General features: G+C 38.3%; 1 long non-coding RNA gene across 1 annotated transcript; it reads left to right on the top strand.

The window, feature by feature from the left end:
- The first annotated feature begins 17 nt into the window (after nucleotides 1-17).
- LOC114144725 (uncharacterized) lies at nucleotides 18-19,454 on the top strand. The gene is made up of 4 exons (XR_003595532.1): nucleotides 18-159; nucleotides 13,641-13,768; nucleotides 16,075-16,216; nucleotides 18,817-19,454. It is a non-coding gene; the product is annotated as an uncharacterized LOC114144725 (long non-coding RNA).
- Nucleotides 19,455-20,282: the final 828 nt, after the last annotated feature.

The following is a 20,282-nucleotide window of genomic DNA, read 5'->3' on the forward strand; positions in this document are numbered from 1 at the left end:
AAGGGCATACAAGTTTTTGACTGCTGTGGCGGAGTCATTGTTAACTCTGTTGCTGTGTATCCTGGAATAATTGGATTTTGTTCACAATCTGACTGGAATAAGTTCGGGATTTGAACAACAAAGAAGATCTCTGGGATTGACTTTACACGCAATCAACAGGTACAACGTCAGCCGCTCAGCGCGTCATAACAAAGCAACAACGGATCAATGCTTAACTACTGCAGTATTAAACTGCAGGCAGTGTTATGTAAAGCTGATTTTTTTAAAAATTATGTGCTGTTATAATGTTATTCCATCATCAAAAACATACCTATAGTGCTGCTTTGATTCTTTCATCCATGTTTGAGAAATTCTTTAATCTCCCATGGCAACCAGCTGTTCAAAACGCCTGGGTGGACCTAGCCCCGCCTTCCAGATGCAGCTCCACCTTGTAGCTGCAGTTTCCAATCTTCCGCCTCACAGAGCTCACAGTGATTCCCCCACTTAGCTCCTTCAGACTAGTTAGCAGCAATTAGCAAACACCTGGTGGAACTGTGCACCTGCTGAGCTCATTATAGGAGCTACTTCTCAGTGCAAAAATAGTCAAATAGAGGAGCCATGTTGTGATGACATCCTGAGTTTCTGAAAGAGCAGGAGTTTTTTAAAGAAACAGAGACCCAATTTCAAGGTGTTATGTTTCAAAGTCAACTTCCTTTTAAGTTATATTTAATCATTTTATAACAACTGAAGGTAATATAGTTACTTGATAATGCTATAAAATGGCACTATGTGGCTTGAAATGTGATTGGAGGATCACTGATAACCTCTGATTAAATAGAGAAAGCAGGAGAGACTTAAATCCTTTATGAGCTAAAAAGTTAAATGTTCAGAGTTCTAACGAACAATGAAAGGCAGAGTCATTTAACTACCAACCACAGACTTCCATAGTATCTCATTTTTTAAAATGGGTTTAATGGGTTTTAAAATGGGTTTTAGGTTTTAGGTAACATACCTACATGTAGGTATGTTAAAAACCTACATACTGCCACCTACAAGTTTCTTGGTGATAGTGAAAAGTGGGGACAAATTAATGTCACTGCAAATTATCAGTGATATTGACAACCAGAAATACATCAGTAAGGCCAGTAGATGGGAGCATAGAGTTATAGTTTTTCCTTTTAGATCGTAACCTTAATTAATCTCGTTAATGCACGTTTAAAGACAATAAATACATTTATCATCTATAAAGCCTTACAAAAAAACAACAAAACAAGCAGCAAGCCCTCAGCCATGACATGTTGTAATTAACTGAGTTTGAAATATATAACAAAGGATTTTTATTGCATTCATTTGTCTTTTAATGGTTTAATGATTCGTTTGGGAAATTGAGGAAGAGAAAGCTGATGAGTTGCTTCGTTGTCATGGTGAAGTTGGGGTTGCTGCAGAGTGGAATCAGACATGAACACTTTCAGGCAGGTCTGTGTTATCTGTAGTAAAAGTGAGGATGTGCAGGTGAAAATAACTTTGTATTTGCAATGAAGGTTCAGTATTTAGTTTTGTTTTGGACAGTGATTATTGGTTCTTAGCTAAACTGCTAAGAACTGCTATAACAAAATGGTAGTTAATAAATTATACTAGTATCCTTTTGTCTGAAGTATATAGACTTTTTCAAAAGGTTAGAATATTAATAAAAAGTTCATTTAGGAACTTTATCACTAACTGAAACACAACAAATATTTCTAATTATTAATTACACACAGATGGATGTCTTAAAGCCTTTATTTATATTAATTATGATAATGTTTCACTGACATCTAATAAAAACATGACGATTAAAATGAGAGTATTACATCATACCAATACAAAAAACTATTCTACTACAGAAATGTTTACTTAATGAAAAATATGAATATATGTGTAATACCTGTATAAAGGTTATCATTTTAAAAGGTACCTTAATTCTGATATACCAGGTTCATTCAAATCCATATTCACTTTTTTATATAACTGTAAAAAATTTTTTTATACCTATCTGATGTTTTTTGTATTTTTGGCATGTTGCTTGGTGCGCCTGCATGCATTGAAGACTCAGCGCCTGCAGGTGGTGATAGTTGTTCATTTTGAAAATATGCTGAAGCCAGTAACATGAAAGATTCAGCGCAATCTGCTGACATCAATACCATGTTGTATTAGAACAGATGTAGATAGGAACAATAGAATTTGTTCTAGAAAATTTCTGACTTCTTTTCTGGCAAAATGTCCATTTTTCATACTCAGAGATTTCCTTGTTTTTTCTATAAAATTGCTGAGATTAAGCTCATAGTTTCTGAGATTTTTTAAGGAAATGTACTCCTTGTTCTTTCATTAATGGCCCATCGTACATCAATCCTAATAACACAAAGTAAGATTTTCTTTTCTCACTTTTCTTTTAGTAAACATTTGATTTATCAAATACATAAAATTTGGACAAAACACCAAAGAATAATTTCGAGTTGAAAAGACAGATAACACCAGGAGTCGACCTGTCCGCTGGGATTTGGTTTTTTTTTTGTTGTTTTTTTTCAGAATTCCATCTTTTCTGGGAAGCCAACAACTCTGGTTGCACTGAAAAAAAATGTGATAAAAGTTTCCGTGTGAGGAACAGTACAAAGCTCTGCAGACGGAGCTCATCTGAACCCTGACTTCTGACTGCTTCTAAAAATCCTGTTGTTACTGATATTCAGCGTTAAAATCCCACAGCACAATCAGCCACTTCATCAGACTGAGCTGACCTCTGCTCCCTCAGTCTGACCTCCGCAGCCACGCCACACCCACTGCTCACACTCTGTGACATTTCAGCTGAATAAAAGATGTACTAAACAAGAAACTGTGTGTGTGATGCACAAAGACAGGGACTTTGGGTAAGCCCGGGGCAGCTGTTAAAAACTGACTAAAAGCTGATGAATGCACGGTTAATTTGCTGCGTTACTTTGGAATGATTTTACTCTGCTGCACAGTATCTATTAAAAGTATTCCCGCCTTTTTGCTGCTTTTATAAATCAATCATTGGCAACAAAATGTGGCATTTTTTAGTAAAATCAAAACAAAACAATAAAGTCTAATTTCTACAAAATAATAATTAAATAAACATATTTTACGTAAAATAAATTGTGGAGGCCAAGTTAATGAGCAAAATATTCAGTTACTGTTAAAACTTATTTGTTTAATTAGTAATTCAATAAGTGCATTTGTTGAGGTTTAGGTATCATTATTATATTGCATGTAGCTAATTTCATAATGTTTTATTGTGAATAAGTGTTTAATTTTATGCTTTATAACTTAATTGGCCATTTTGCAATTTATGTAAATGAGGTGTGCCGCGCTGGAGCCTTAACGAAGGTTAGAGGAGAGCAGAGAGAAGGCAAGGTGCTGCAAGTAAAATTGAGAGAGCCACACGGTTTTTCAACCGTAGTTTTGTTTTGTGGAGGTTTTTAGGAATTTGGTTCCTCTTGTAAAGGATGGCGCAAAAAACGGTGGAATAAATTTTTGTTTTACATCTTTACAACGGAGTGCTGTGGAAATTCTTATTTTCCTCTTCAAACACACCAGTAAAATCAGCGAAATTAACCTTGTGGCAACACATAAATGATTGCATAAATATTTACCCCCTTCAGCACGGAGCCCCAGATGAACCAGAGTATGGACCCTCCAGAACCAGCAGGATTTAAACTACAGTCACTGGAGACACTGCACTCAGCTGATCTCCATTTCACTCATTGCCAGACTAGGGTTAGGGTTTTTTAACTTGTGTTTATTTTGTAGAAATCAGTTTTCACTTTGACTTCAGAGGAGTTTTGTGTCATCTTTTTTGTCAGAAAAGCCACATTTTGTTGATCTTGACTGATTTGTAAACGCAGGAAACATAGTTAAACATTCAAAGAGGTGAATACTTGCTATGGGCACTGTACGTACTGTATCTCCACTGATACATAAAGTTCATATTCTCTGATAGAGACCAGGGTCTTGCTGGTCTTTTACATATAACATTTTCTGCACATTCCTACATGAATATCACGTGGCAAGATCCACAGCTGCCCAAAGCCAGTTTTATGAAACTATTGAAACTGAACACAGCATGCCTCTGAAGACTCACCATAGTAATAAATCTCAGTCAGAGAGTACAAATGGGGCTTTGGACGGCAAATACAAACCTGACGAGTTCCCTCGCATCATCATTTAGAGGAAGAATGATCTGATTAGTTTGAGGAAACTTCTGCCTTTGTTTCTTAATGACATTTTCAGCTATCAAAGAAGATGATAAACAACATTAGGTTCACAAAAACGAAGAACAGCTTTCACAAAATCATTTTTGTTTGTGTAATAAATGATATGCAGCAGTAGGTTTGGTTTGGCTATGAATAACTTAACAAAATCACTGTTTTATATCAAAATAATCAAGGACACCCTGCAATGAGACAAGGTGAGGAGACACACAAACCCACACACATCAACTTAAACACAGATTTGTAGATATTTTTAATACATGAGGTCATATTAGGTCATAACATGGATGTTGGTGTTCTGGTTTTGGGCCACTATGCAGAGCCAACAGGAATCCCTGCAAAGGAAGACAAAGGGCAGGATTGCTCTGCTTTGTGGTTTTGCTTGGCTGCAGGGGAGATTAAGCAGAGATTCAGGGAAACCCGTCATGAGAGACTAATTAGCACATCTGTGGATGGTGGTTCCTCCTTCTATAACCACAGCAGTGAGGTCGAACATATCACGAACAGATATGCAGGGAAGCAGAAATAATGCAAATACTCTGTCTGCACTAAATGAAGCATCACTCACCTCACAACAACTAATGCTTGGAGTGGCTCCAACTGACAGCAGGCTGACCTACTTTCTGATTAATTCAGTGAATAATTACACTTGTCAACAACCAAAAAATTGTCAGTGTTTGACAATTTGTTTGAATAATTTTGATGTCCTGAATCCATGAGTGAGGGGAAGAGATTCCATCAGGACATAAAAGAGATATGTTCAATTCGCACGTACTTATCCTCATCAGTGTTTGTTATTCAATTTATAGAAATCCAAGTTTGTAACATTTAATCAATGTACTCTGTTAGAAAACATTTTTTTTCTCCTAAAACCTTTTTTGGATGAGAAATACTAACGGAGATGAACTGATAATGTTAATCAATTTAGTCAGAAGATCGGATTTCTCTAAATCAAATTAGAATAAAAACCTGACCTGACTGAGAAAAATGGATGTCATTTTTGGATTCCTAATTCAGTTGAAAAAACAGACAACTTCCAAAAAAATGTTTTTTTGTAACCATTTGAGAGTGCTGAGAGTTATTTCAGCACTCTCAACATCTGTGTATAGAGTGTTGAATTTTCATGCTCGGGTCATTAAATATATAAATAAACAGATATACTGTTTGAAAATAAAATAAAAAAGAAAATGCTATTAAAACATTTATTTGATCAAAAATTGTTTTACTACGCTTAAGTAGTGCAAGTGAGGCCAGAGGCATAAAAGCTTTTGGTACAAGAAAATGTTGAAGTTAAACATTCTTTTACGGTATGCGAAAGTCCAAAAAAATATTCTAATGATATGGAATAACTGTTAATCTGCAAAAATCTATTCGACATTCTATCCCTAATGTCTTGTCAGTATATTTAGAAATAAAGGGATTAATTGGTTTCAGTTATGACGGTTTAATTCTGCAGAAATATTAGGGGAAGCAGATGCCTGTACTCTATGTCTGATAATGTGATGTGCTGCTGTTCCATTATACAAACTGTCTTTCATTGAAAGTTCAAAACCATGCATCAGGTCTCATTAATCTCGGCTGTTTGAAGCAGTGTAGATGCTTGGTGCCTCCCTCCAGCTGTGCAGCAACAACAACCTCAGTGTTCAGTTGTTCTCTGGCTAACAGATGTTGCTGTGCAGATCAGATTCATTTTAGGCTGAAGAAGTCGTTTTCTTTAAAAAAAAAAAACAAAATTTTTGGCATGACCTTGACGCTGCTTCAACCTTCCCATATTTGTTCCTTTTTCCATTGTGTAAAAACATGTTGTCATCTTTCTGCCATGAAGAAGAAGAAACAGCCGGTTTCTCTGCACGGTGTGGAATCCTTTCTGTTCTCTCTTGTGCGTTTTAAAATGTAATTAAAGCTGGAAACTGGGCTCGCTTCTCCAGAGGTGTACTTTCGCCATGATTGGAAAGTGTTTTTGGATCGAGGTTTCCCTCACTGGTTTCCTCTTTCTTCTTTATTTCCATTCTCTTCCTCCAGATATGTTCACAAGTCCAGACTCTGACCCGAGGGCCCAGCTTAGTTTTTATACAAAAATGAGACGTCCACACAAAATAAAAAAAACATAAACATAATGGAAAGATGAACTTTACATTTTAAATTAAGTTGGAGCTGTAAGAAGGTGTAGAAACAACAAGAAAATGAAATGTAATTACTGCTCAAAGTGTTGAGACTCAACTCATTCCTTAATTTTTCCCGAAGTTGTTGTATCATAAACAATCTACTGTTAACTAGTCTTTAGCACTTAAACACAACTTAAATCTGATCTCTGTTTATATAAAATCCCAAACTTGTTTCCCTCAGCAGTGATAGCTATGCAATGCATTGTGGGATACTTTCACCCATGGAGGAACTCCATCATTTAAACCAATTTTTACTGTTAATCGTGTTATTCCATGTATCATAGAATGGATATGAAGGGTAAGAGCTGCCACTACTATTATTACTACAGATGCACCGACCTGATGTTAATATCTGAATCGCTCTTTATAGTGAAAAAAATTCTAAATGGTGACAATGTGCCCGATCCATAAGGGCGGATCTATTCAGTCTAATTCTATGCTTTGTGCTCTGAGTGACGCCATGCTTTATGTATTCGACATTATACTTGGAATTCCTAATTGCACTTTGTGAACTATTTGAAAAGTTGATGTTTCTTCCTACATATTTGACCAGAATAGTCAATCTATTGTTCAGTTTTCAGTTTTATTAACATTTATTTTACATCGGCTGTTTTACTCCTGATTGCACTGACTGAACAGATTAAAGTTGTGTTGTTTTTACATGTTTGACCAAACTTGTGAAGCTATTGGTGTATTTAAGTGTGCTGAAACGTTTTAAGTCAATTCAGCTGTTTTTCTGCACTGGATTGGTATCAGTCGATACTAAACTTCAGATATACTGTATGTATATCAAAAGTGAAAAAACCAAAATGGATCGCGCATCTCTTATTATTACCACACTAGTCTGGCATCTTAGCAGCCAAGGCAGCTCACAAATCCACCAAAACAAGTCAGTTCAGCAGTAAATGAGCAGCTGGATGTTACACATGGTTATGTGTGTTGCAAGCATGTAGGCAACAGATACAGCCATAAACACCTGCCTGCTCTCACCTGATGCCCAAAACACTCTGTTGAAAAAACTATAAAACTATAAACAATATTGCTTTCTAAACCTTTCAAACACTACACTCTCTCTCACTCTGCAGCCAGCGATCAGAGAATGTTCTAAATCCAGTCAGCCGCTCTCTGTTGGAATGCTTTGAGATCTGATTACTGTCAGCTGATGGTTATGTTCACAAGGGTGATAGAGCTTTGCTTTGTCTTTTCTGGTTAAACTGACTGTTTGATCTCCATTAAGCCCCAAACCCAAACCACTGCCATGCCTAACTGAAGACGAGACAAAGCTTCAACATTGTGTTGGGCAGAAGAACTACTTGGATTTTATTTTAGAGTGTAGTTTAACTTCATGTGAGGTTACAGGTACTTAATGTCAGACATGGGTCCTGTTCAGAAATGTAGATATTGCAGAGTACCTCGAAATGACTTTGGGTAAGAGTTAATAAAGGTGTTTGCTTCAGAAAGATTCTGTTTTCTCCTCATTTAACCCTGTCAAATTAAAGATGGCAGGCAATAGGAGTCTTGAAAGTTAAATATCTATTTGTCAGTTTACTAAATGAATCCCGGAAAGGTCAGGGCACTCTTTGAAGTTGAAAGAAATAACTGAAATACATTATAATCACAAGAGCCAATATTTTATTCATGACAAATCAATGATGGCATAACCATGACTCATGGTTGAAATGTTTACATTTCAAACTGAGAAACTTTACAATGTTATGCATAAATTATCTATCTATCTATCTATCTATCTATCTATCTATCTATCTATCTATCTATCTATCTATCTATCTATCTATCTATCTATCTATCTATTGATTAATAAAAGGAGGGTAGAGTTTACACCATTTTGTAAGAAGGCTAGCTCGGATTGTCTGTCAGGTATCTGGTTTGTTCTATGTTGTTTTTTCTCAACAATATCAAGCCATTGCAGTAAATAACCATGCCTCATTTACTTTGCCTCTAAACTTTTCCTCCTCCAGTCAAGTGTTTATTGTAAATGATTTAATGTTTGGGTATGACAGCTTTAATCTGTCCCTGCAGTATAATGCTGATCTGAGCCAGCAAAATAAAGATAAGTGAAACTGGATGTGTGTGTACATGCATATGTGTAGGAGTGTGAAAATATGCCTGCACGTTTTGTTGGCGTGTGTGAAGCAAACACATTCCACTATTGGGGGGACTGGATAGTTCCTGCAAGAACAAGCGCTTGTCCTCTACATACACACACAAACACACACACACCACTGGGATATTATTTCCTAATGGTAAATAGTAGCTTCTGTTAGACCCAATTTATCTGTGCAACAGATGCAGGAGGGCAGGGGCATGCGGAGTATGGGAACAAATAACAGCTGATAAGAGTGGGCGGAGGAGTGTGTGGAGTTTATGTGTGTGAGCTTCTCATTTTTTATGGACTGGTGTGTGTGTGTGTGTGTGTGTGTGTGTGTGTGGAGGGGGGGTTTACGGGGTGTCAACAGAGGAATACAAAGCTGAGACATTCAAAGAAGTTTTTCCATGTTTCCATAATTATGTTCCTTTACTCATCTGTCCAGACTATTAACTGTTGGAACAAAAAAAAAAACATGCTGGAAAATCCTTCAATGTGGCTGAATTAAAGGGACAGTCTTATGTAAAATCGACTTTTTTGAGTCTTACATCAGGTTAGAATGTTATTCTCTCATCAAAAACATACCTGGAGAATTGCTTTGATTCTTTCCTACATGTTTGAGAAATCCTTTCATTTTTGGCAACCATTCAGCTGTACAATTCTGCACAGCAAGAGTGTGCCAAAGTGTCTTTCCCAGCGATGGAAAAGACTCATTGCCAGTTACTGAGGTGGTACAACCACCTTAGGGAGTAACAACAGTTTCACACAGAAGCAGGTTGGACTGGAAAGATTTAATCCTCTAATGATTGTTGTTTGTCTGTATCTCTTATGTTTTTTCCTGTGGTTGTTTTTTCTGCAGATGAGAAAACGGTTAACTCTGGTGTAGCTCTGGTGTAAATAACATTTACAGCAATGTTATTATTGTACAAAGTCCCTTTCAATTCTAAACCCATTCAATTCTATCATTTTTAAGAATACATTTGAAGGCTGTGAAAGTTGAAAGACGTTGTGGAGACAGTCAGTGTTAAAAAAGTGTGTTTAGAACATTATCTAAAGTGCTGAAAGTGTAGAGCTGTTGCTTTTCAACAGATTCACAGAAGATGAGCTATAGTTTTTTTTTGGGTGCAGAGGAGGGAAGGCCTCTACAAAGCCCAGAAACATTCCGATAAACACACATCCTTTCCTGTTTTTGAGGAATTTTTATCCAGGTCTAATCCCAGAAAGATCCCATCAAAAAACAAGAAGGAAGCTGAGATGATCCCAGGATTACTGTGGATGTTATCACGGAGACTGCTCACACACTTCAATTTTCTCTGAAACTAGTCAGAGTGCATTAGCTCTTTTCATCTTCTGACATTAAAACATAATGAAGTTTCCATAATGTGAAGAAACTGCATTAAAGTATGCTCTTTGTTACGGTAGAAAAATGCCCTCTTAATTACATGCATCGCTTGTTCTTTTGTACTTGTCATAGTCGTCTAGTAGATTTTAAAATGTTCACCACTGGAATGCTTTAAGGGTTTTCCAGACACCTGAATGTGGGCTGAATGGGTGGATTTAAATTTAGCCTCAGAGTCCAATCAGAACCGCTTTTTGTTTCAGGATATCTCTCAATTCTTTCACCATACAGTGTGTGAATGTGTGTGTGATTGGAAATGACTGATTTTATTGTAAAGCATCTGTGAGGGTCCTGAGCAGTGCTATGTAAGTCTGATGTCATTTCATTTCATATTTCAAAGAGAATGGATTCCCTTACATGGACAAAGAGAGTGAATTTGAAACAAGCATAAGCTACGTCTGAGTGAAGGAAGTTTGTGTTTAATATGGAGTCGTACCAAGGGCTTCTATGGTATCTAAGTGCGTTGAGCATGTGTTAGCTCCAGTCCTGTTTAGTTTCTAAGGTAACAGGATAGGAAGTCTAAAGGTCACATGCTTGAACTTTGATCCTTCTGCAGTTCTCATGGTCTACTATCATCAGGTGTTTGCACTGCTGTCTGCCTCCAAACTGCCACCTACCCACACCGTTTGGATCAAACGGGACGCTCTCAGTGACAAACTATTATTTCACTAACGGCATTCCAAGTAAAGCCTCAAGTTTATGAAGCAGAAAAGCCTCACAGAAATGTTTCCAACCAGAACTCATGTCCGAACACAACATTATCTGTGTCGCGCTAGCCTAGCCCTCTAGCCTGTTACTCCAAAAAAAATATTGCCAGCAAGAGTAAAATTTGTGTTTATTGAAGTCTGGGAACAGAAGTGATGCTGCAGGTTTCCTAGTACATTTGAGCTCGTTTGAAACGGTCATTAATTTGTCTGTATTATTTGTGATTGTTGTAAGCAAAACGTTTTAGGGCTTTTATTTTGAAGGAATGTAAACATTCTGTTACTTCCTGTTGAGAGGTAATTAAGAAGCAAGCAGCTGGCATGCAAGCAGCTGGCATGCATGATGTGCTCTGTGGAAACATGCGGCTCATTAAGTCTCTTCAAGTTGAAGGTTGTATATGTAGCTGTAAAACGTTTGGAGGGTTGAGTACATCAAGTCTAATACAGTACATTAAATAAATATTGAAGACTACTATTGAACACCAATATTCAATACGTGAGAATGTTATTGAAAAGTTCATTTATAAGCACAACCCATTGCATGAATTTAAAGTACTTATTTGTGTTATGATGATTGAAATATGGCATTTATTAGGATATTGCCTCCAACACAAACAACATAATTCAGAAAGGTGGGCTTGATAAAATATATGTTTAATATCTGCTTAAAATTTGTTTTCAAAAGGTATTTTTAATCTGACAAATGAGCCTAATCAGAATTCATATTCTAACCACATGGCTTTATACTTCCAAAGTAATCCACACATTCCAAGAAATCAAAACCAAAGCAATCCATAATGGAATCTATATGGTATGGAAAGGAATGGTAGAGGGATTAAATCTTCATAATTTAAGCCTCCCGCAGGATTAATCTGTCCCAACTGTAATAACTTTATGAGAAGAAGTACTAGAAACAACAGAAACAGACAACTTTTCCTTTTCAGCAGAATCTAATACGTTGCAGAAAATGCTCTTAGAAGACTTGCCTCACTGAAGAGTTCTCCTTCCTCAATACTGTTGGGTGGAGGATTTTGGTGGGTGGGGGAAGAATTCAGTGAGGGGGTGAAAGGTTGTTTCCCAGGGATTAGGAAGTGCTGAGTGAGGGTGTAATGAAGGGGTTTCCACCCGATCCGATGTGAAGCGAATGACCTTTATAATCTTATGGAGAATGATTCCTTTCTGGAATGAAAACAGAGTAGTAAACAATGAACACAGAGGCAAAACACAAAGCAATAAAGTAAATTCTGCAGAGTCAGCTGAAAGTAATAAGAAGCCTTTGTTAGCAGTAAGGCGCAACCAGATCCTTGAGCTGCCAAACACACAAATATCCCAGGATCTTCGTCCAGTTAGCCCAGAGGGAAATGGCAGACTGCTGATAAACAACTGGAAGTACAGTAAATGCGCTGGCATTAACAAGATTATCATTAACATCAGGATCCCTCTATTTGAAATATTGTTTAGTCAAGATTTCTGCATAAAGCCACATGCTGTTATTAGCCACATAAAGAGTATGAGACACGGGAGGCAACGTCCATCACTCTCCTTTCATTTCCTATGGAACTTGTGAGATAAGATTGGCTTTCTGGGACACACATCCCGAATGAGGACTTTCATTTTCACCCTACATGCATCGTCCGTTAACTTCTCTTTTTGTGACTGTATGAGTATTTGTATCATGAAAAATTGCACATCTTCAAAGCAACATTTATGATACTATCTTTGGTGATACATACCACCTCTACTGTAAGATGACAAAATATCCCACAGATGGACAAGTTTATAACATTGGGCAAAAGATAACTACACAATTTTTTTTTGATGACTTGAAAATGCAAAAATGCACCTCAAAAGATCATATTGAATTGAAAAGGGAATACTGTTAATATGTTCAAGGAAAATGAGTCCATGAAGATGATTGAAGAAGACATACAATCTTCTAATTTAATGCTCCCTGTAAAAGATGTGGTGGCTCAGGGGTTCAGCACAGGCCACATAAGGAGGCCACAGTCCCAGGTTCAAGTCCCGCCCTGGTGACCTTTGCCACATGTCGTCACTCTCTCTCTCACAGCTGCTAGAGCCTAAATAAATAAGGTGTCCAGACTCTTCATACATGTTTACCATGAACTGTCAAATGAAACATTTTCTGCAAATCTGGCCGAAGTCACCCTGACTCAAGTGATTATGTTCAACAGATGCAGATCTGGGATGCAGATTTTCTTTGTCCTAAAATCCCTCTAGTCATCAGGATGACTTCAAAGAGACTATTTGACCTTGGGGAATAAAACTGAACATTTCAAAAGATTTCAAATAAGAAGGAAAAGAGGCAGAAAGATGCCATTCCTTCTCAATCCAGAAATGCAGCAGTCGCTGGACATACTTGTCAGCAAACGTCAGGAATGTGGGCCTTTAAATGTTCACTTATTTACTAGACCATCTGCAATGACTTGTTATTGTGGCTCTGATTGTCTTCGCCATTTTCCCAGCGCCTGTGGAGCCCAAGATCAGACACAACTCAGTCTCAGACTTTGAACCTTAGCAGTACGTTGTTGATCGACCACAATATAAGAGTCCATCAGCAGTCTTACAGGCTTCCTGAAGCACCTTCAACTGGCTAAAGTCTGCAGAGTCTTCATAGCACAACTGTCATGGTCCTGGGTTGTTTTGAGTTTTCTTGTTCATATTTTGATTATTTAACCCTCTTGTGTCATCCTTCCCTTGTAATTGGTTCCAGCTGTTTGTCATGTCCTTAATTGCCACTGTGTGTATTCATTCCTACCTGCGCCATTGTTTTCCCGCTGGATCATTGCATCTTATTGCATCTTCCTTTATGTTGTCTCCTGGCTGTTGCATTATTTTCATGTTTGGTATCACCACATGTAAACCAGTTGTGCTGTTTTTCTTTTTAAACCTGCTTTATTTGCCTCTCTTTGTCTTGGTGTGGGACATTGAGTCAGACACCAAGACTAAGTGTTAGATTTAAATCAATCATTAAATACTTTTCTTTCTTTTTTTTTTACATTTCAGAGGACAACGTCGCATCCAACAGGGAACATGTACCAGATGTTGTCGACAGCAATGCTGAAACGCAGAGGACACTGCAGGATATTAGGACACCTTCACAAACCTGTAACAGCCAGTCAGGAAGGGTAAAAGTAAGTGATCCATCCAACTGCCCCTTCCTTCCCAGCAGAATGCACCTCACAGAATAGCACATTTAGTTTCTTTTTTATGAATAAACATACATACTTATACCAACAATATTCAGTTCATGTCGGTCACAATTCCTAATATTGATTGTTAGGACAAAAGCACGACAGAAAGGTAAAGACACGACTAATTGAATGAACAGGGAGCAGGGGACATAGGTGGGATTAAATACACAAGAGATAATCAGGGGAAAAAGGGACAGCTGGGAACAAGGGGCAGACGAGACAACACAGGAACTAAACTGTCAGAAAAAAAACAAATCCTCAGTTTAAATCATTTTGAGTATTTGCTTATTTTTACATATTTTGGGCTTACAGCTCACAAAACCCACAAAAACAGGAATTCAAAAGATTAGAATTCTTTGAAGATCTTTAAAACATGCATGTTGCCTCTTTGTAAAAACAGCTTATGCAATTTTAGAATCAAATAGGAGTAAAGTGACAACCATGGGTCGGGGCTGCAGGGTTTTCAAGAATGTATGTGTCACCCGTAACTGGTGAAGTTTCTACTTAAAACCTTTCAGTCGTGTCCACAACTGTTGTCAACATTCCACACTGAAGTGTGCTGGGCTTCCTGGAGCTGACACTCACTTCCACACGCAGAAATAAAACTTCATCCTGTCGTTATCCATGCAGCTGTCGCTGCCTAGTTAAAGGGTCAGAGCCGGTGAGAGTCACATCTAAGGGTTTTCTTCCTCATTAGCAATATGAGAGAGCATTGATGGCTTCTTCTTCAATATAGAATGAACTCACACGTATATATTTTTTTCATCGGCATGTAATATGTAAAAATCTGCAGGGAGCAAGACTTCATCTTTAACCTAAACAAATGTGAGTGTACTGACAGTGTGTCACATTAGCTGTAAAATACAGACACCATTTGTTTCAAGTTCTTCCTTTTTACAAGAAAAGAAACATTTAGACATTCACAGCATTTTTAGTTCAATATTTTATGTTAAAGTTTCATTAGAATAACGTTTTTAAACCCACCTAAGTAAGAGTAATGTTGTGTTATTTGGTGGAAGAACATAGGAACGATTTACAAGCCCAACATTTTTCATCTCTGCCCAATAACATGGAAATCTTGCTCTTTCCAACCGAACAATGTTGTTTTAGATGTTCTGTTGGAACGTTACCACGTTCCTGATTGGATTTTTCTAATTTGTACCGTTTTAATTGCTCCATCCTGATTGGTCCACTTCAGTCCCATGACCACAAGCCAACAGGAAATTTCAGTTTCCGTGGCAATACAATGCTCCGTCATGCTCTCAGCTTACAGCTGTGCTCGGCTGCACCTCCATAGATTACATCCTGGAGGTACAGACACTGGCTAATCTCTTAAACAATCAGTTTTTTGTTCTCCTTCCTGTGCTGATTATAACCCATCTACCTCCATCGTAGTTCCTGCTGCTAAAACCAAAGGACTGTGTGATCCATCATTTTCTACATTTCTTTGTGCTTCGTGTATTTATGGATCTAAGCAGTTTATTTGTGAACAGTTGGGAGTTCATTGCAGTTCAGGAGACATGTTGTTCTTGGATTGCAAAAAAAAAAAAATTGTTGGTGGTTAGATGTTCAGCTGCATTCAATCATTTCATATGTTGTCTTCCATTCTGACTAAAGCAACCCAAGCTGTCATCACTGGAATGAAGAAATAACAGAGGGAGCATGGGTGATATGTTAGCCAGAGTCAGACAAAACATGCTGTTTATATTACGCTTGCAGACAAAGAAACAACAAATGTGACATGAATCAAGGAAGAATGCTCTGAGATAGTAAAGCATCGTGTCCCTACATGACTTGAGGGGAAAGTCTCTGGCTCTGATGCTATTACCCCAGCAGCATACCCCAGAAGAGATTACACAACAACTGCAGAGTCGTGAGTTTTTCTGCAGATGATAGGACTGATGTTGTCCTGGAAGCCTGAAGTGTACAGAGTGAAACTGAAGTGTGTGAGCCTGGTAACCTGTGGTGTACTTGTGCTGCTGATCTCCTGGTTAGACACACAGTCGTTCAAACTGTGGTTTCTTAATTAAGCAATCATTGATCCAGGTGATTGTTAACACCTCCATTTATATTTTCTAGACTTTCTCGCCTAAGGTAAATTAGGTTTGATAGTGTTAAATACACCAGAGAAAAAACCCCCCACAATTCTTTCAGTCCAGATGACAGTTTGTTTCTTGATACAGGTGTATGGTGACATCTTGAACTCCAGCTTCACAGCAATAAGCAAAGTGCTTGTCTGATTACAGGACAACAGGAGTTTCTCTAGGATCTTCATGATGTGGGATGTCAGGGCAACAGGCCTATAGTCATTGAGAAATGATGGGACATATTTTCTTTGGTACCAGAAGAAGGCAGGATGTTTTCCACAACAGTGTAACTTTTCCTCGGGTAAGTCTTAAGCCTGCAGCTTTGCTCCAGTTTGGTATCTTGAGCTGCAGCTTAGAATGGCTTTTAGACAGGCAGGCATCATCTCCTGTTTTAGTTGAAGTCTAATAAGTAGACAGGTTTCATGAGGTGGAAGCTAGACCAGTTGAGGTGTGTTAGGGCAGCTATGTGGGTGGAATGTCTATTTCACTAGGGGCAAGAGAAGAAAATGCTGAACTTGTTACTTAACTAAACCTCTCGACTCTGTCAAGACTTCCATCACTATGCAGTGATGATATCAGATGTTATTTTGGAAGCATCTCATTGTTTTGGTGAGGGATGATGCCATACAGAAATTTCTTTAGTCACCCACACACTTAGGCATGGCATTGGTGTTGTCTTCATGTGGCTGGCACACTGTATCCCAGTCTGCAACTTCAAAACAACACAGGAAAGCTTTCTGAAACAATCTTCTCACAGTTCTTTTGACCACAGGTTGACTTTGAACAAGGAATTTACATTTAGAGCAAAGAAAAGCGTTAATGATCTGATTTGCCAAGAGTTCACACATTGTACTGCAGAGTACTCTCTACTGCACCATGTCTTACTACAGTAAGACATGGTGAAAATCATCAATGGAACTGAAGACATCATATGCTGTAGCAACAACAACAAATGCTGGAATTTAAGTAGTAGCCAAATGAAAACTGGTGAACTTTCTTAAAAAGTAATATGGATGAAAGCTTACTAGTAGTTTGATAGCTTGACTGCAGAGATGATACTTCACATCTTTGTTTAAACCATCTGTTGTTCACAAGCACTGCTAATCCATCTCCTTTATCTTTTCCACTCATTTAAATCTTTGAGACGCTGGAGTTGGCAGTGGGATCCTGCAGTAATGTCTTAGTGAAACATATAACACTACTTTTCTGATACTCTGACTGGGTATCTGTTAGCGCTTGAAGTTCATTCAATTTGTTTACCAAAGACCTCACATTGCCCCTTATGGTCAGTGGAAGAGAGGGTGTGAACCGGCCACAGCGCTTCCTTTTCAACTCATCTGGGATTTGTGGCTCTGTCGTCGGTTTTACAAGCACACCTTGTTGCTATTCTCATGCATTATAACAATGGTCCAGAAGCAAAGATGTATTAGCAAAATTCGCCCAGTTGCACAGCATCCAAAAACAGAGGGAATACAGTAACTGACATAATGCCAAGGCAAGATGAAGCTAGCTTCACAGCATAGTCACGTTTAGTTTACAGAACGAGCGATAAGCCGCCAAATACGCAAAAGTAAACTGACCAATTACATTTAGGTTAAGGGTGTACATGTGCCCACTCCCACAGACGCACAGATGTGGGCTATTTACAGAATGTTTGGACACAAGAGACCACTTTTATTTTTTCCACAGTTTTTGTAATGGTAAGGGGAGAAATGATAAAAAAAAAAGTCAAATAACTCAATTTACTCAAAGGAAAATCTCAAGGTACGCACAGTGTGTACTGCTGTACAGCTGCAGGCTCGTCTGGGAGTCAAGTCAATTGTCTAAACAAGCAGGCAATGTTCAGGAGGATTTAAAGTTTTCTTTAAAAACAAGAATAAATCAAAGTGAAAGCAGCAGTAGAGCTACCTCAAGCATTCTGTCACCTTGAGCAACACAACTCATAAGCTGCTGGTAAGTGGCTTATCAAGAAGACCCCAAAGCACTTCACACTATAGTTACTCACACATTCAAGCCCACACTCACATGCCAATAGTGGCAAGCAACTGGATAGTAGCCACAGAAGAGAGGCTGCCATGTACCAGCCCCACCAGGCCCTCTAACCACCAGCAGCAGGTAAGGTGGGTGAAGTGTCTTGCCCAAGGGGCAGGGAGCGGGGATCAAGCCAGCAACCCACCCATTGCAGGGCAAACTCCTACTACCATTGCCCCTAAAAAGTTTAGGGGAATTGTGAAAAAGATGCATTTGAAATCACACCCTTATCACTGAGGTTTTTTTGGAATACACCTCCAAGTGGACCAAGGACCAATCAAATCTTCGACCTGCTCTGACTTTACCTGCAGCTAAGTGTAGCTGGACTCGAGACGGCCTGTTAAAGTAAGGGTAGACAGATGACTGAGACTGGACAACAATGCTTGGTTCGGTTTCAGTGTGTGAAACAGGCAGCATGTCAAGACCTGCTGTGTCATCTAAGCAGATTGATGGGTTTGACGTGTATTAGCTCCTGTTGCTGGGTTACCTCACTGCCACGGAGTGAAACAAGATTCACCTCCAAGGCTGTCAGTCATCAGTTAGCAGACGCATCACTCACGTGAAAAGACAAGACAGAGTTCCAGTATTGCCTTGGGTCTGCAGACTAATTATTTATAGCCCATTAGGGTCAGAGACCTAAATAAGACATTTATAAAAGTGAATATAGAAAAAACGTTGGGGAATGGTTCACTATAGAGATCTTCCTCCAGAATTGTCCTATACGCTGAGGCCTCTGAAGGACAAACTGACCACATTTCCTCACTCTGATACTTTTTTTCTACTATTCTACCATTTATATTATTCACTGCTATTTCAACTATTTACGTTTTGTTTTCTCTCAGCTTATTTATTTATTTATTTTTTCCACAGAAGCCAGATCTGGTTCGGCCTTCTGTGATACCTTCCTGGAGAGAAAGCTGAGATAATGCTGCCAACAGCTAAACATTCTCCCTCTCCTTCTATTAACGTTTCACTTTTCGTTAACATAGAAAGTTCTTCTACGTCGGTTCATCTGGTTCTTTTTGTATCTCTGTTCTTTCTTCTCAAATCCACAGTACTGAGCCAGGTTCTGGTTCTACTGGAAGGTTCTTCCTGTTAAAGGGAACATTTTTTCTCTCCACTGTCACTACATGCATGCTCGGCATGAAGGATTTCTGTAAAGTGAAAGACACAATGCAAGTGATTGTCTATTGTCACGACATGCTTTACCCATGAACAAACTTACTTACGTGTGATTTTCATCGCGTTTCTTCTCCAATGGAAACACAGCAATTGCAAAATTAGTGGAATATTGACAAAGTTTTGCGCACATCTGTAACGGGATCACAGCTAATGACTCAATGCAATCTGCAGGGTTTCCTCAGAAAGACAAAAACCAGTTGTGCTGTTTGATAACTAGAACTGCTTGAAATGTATGTGTGATTCAACTGAAATGACATTTCTTGTAAAGTGGCTCAACATGACATTTGTTGTGAATTGGTGCTATAAATAAACTGAATTGAATTCAACTGAATTTTCTCTCAGAGGACACCAGAAGACACATTAGGCTAATCTTTTTTTTTTTAATGTCCACTCTCTCTCAATGAACTTGGTAAAATCTTCATCTTTAAGTAATAATGTAATAAACTTCCAGAGTTTTACAGGTGAAGGTAGTCGAAATTTTCTTTTTGACAAACTATGATGTCACAACGTAACTTCTGCCATTGGTTTTTCTCAGCCAGCCTCATCTAGTCGATGCGTGGCCGTCGGTATATGCTACCAAAGATTTTAGTTTTGAAGTTTGCACTGATTTTCCTGGATATGATTGGTGACCAAAGTGATGGGTGTGACTGTCTATGGTCATGGGATGGGATAATTCATCATTTTGTTCAAAATGTGTTCCTGCATAGCTTCACCTCCAATGTAAAAAATGAAGATAGTGTGTCCAAAGTTTTGTTGACTATATCTATTTTATTTATTCGTTTAAAACTGGTTCTAAAACTTGGCTTGTGATCCTGATTGAGTAAGCTGGTAGTTTTACCTTGCAAACATAAAACTGATTTTGTTTTAAAGTATTCATGAGATTGGCCATAACTCAGAACAATGGAAAATTCCAATAAACCCACTGAAGACTCAGGAAGAATAATTGTGGATTTGGACATTTGGGGAAAGTCTGTTTCTAAACAACAGATTCCAATGCAGTCTACATGACTGCACATAAATACAAGTGGTTAAGACGTGTCACCATTTCTCCAGGCTCTGAAAAATCTAAAGACCAAAACTGATCTAGGTTCAGGAACCAGCAGCATCTCTGTCATCTTCATCTTTAAGTAATAACTACTTAACTACTAACTAAT

Source organism: Xiphophorus couchianus, chromosome 5, assembly GCF_001444195.1.
Source record: "Xiphophorus couchianus chromosome 5, X_couchianus-1.0, whole genome shotgun sequence".
Classification (NCBI taxonomy): Eukaryota; Metazoa; Chordata; class Actinopteri; order Cyprinodontiformes; family Poeciliidae; genus Xiphophorus; species Xiphophorus couchianus.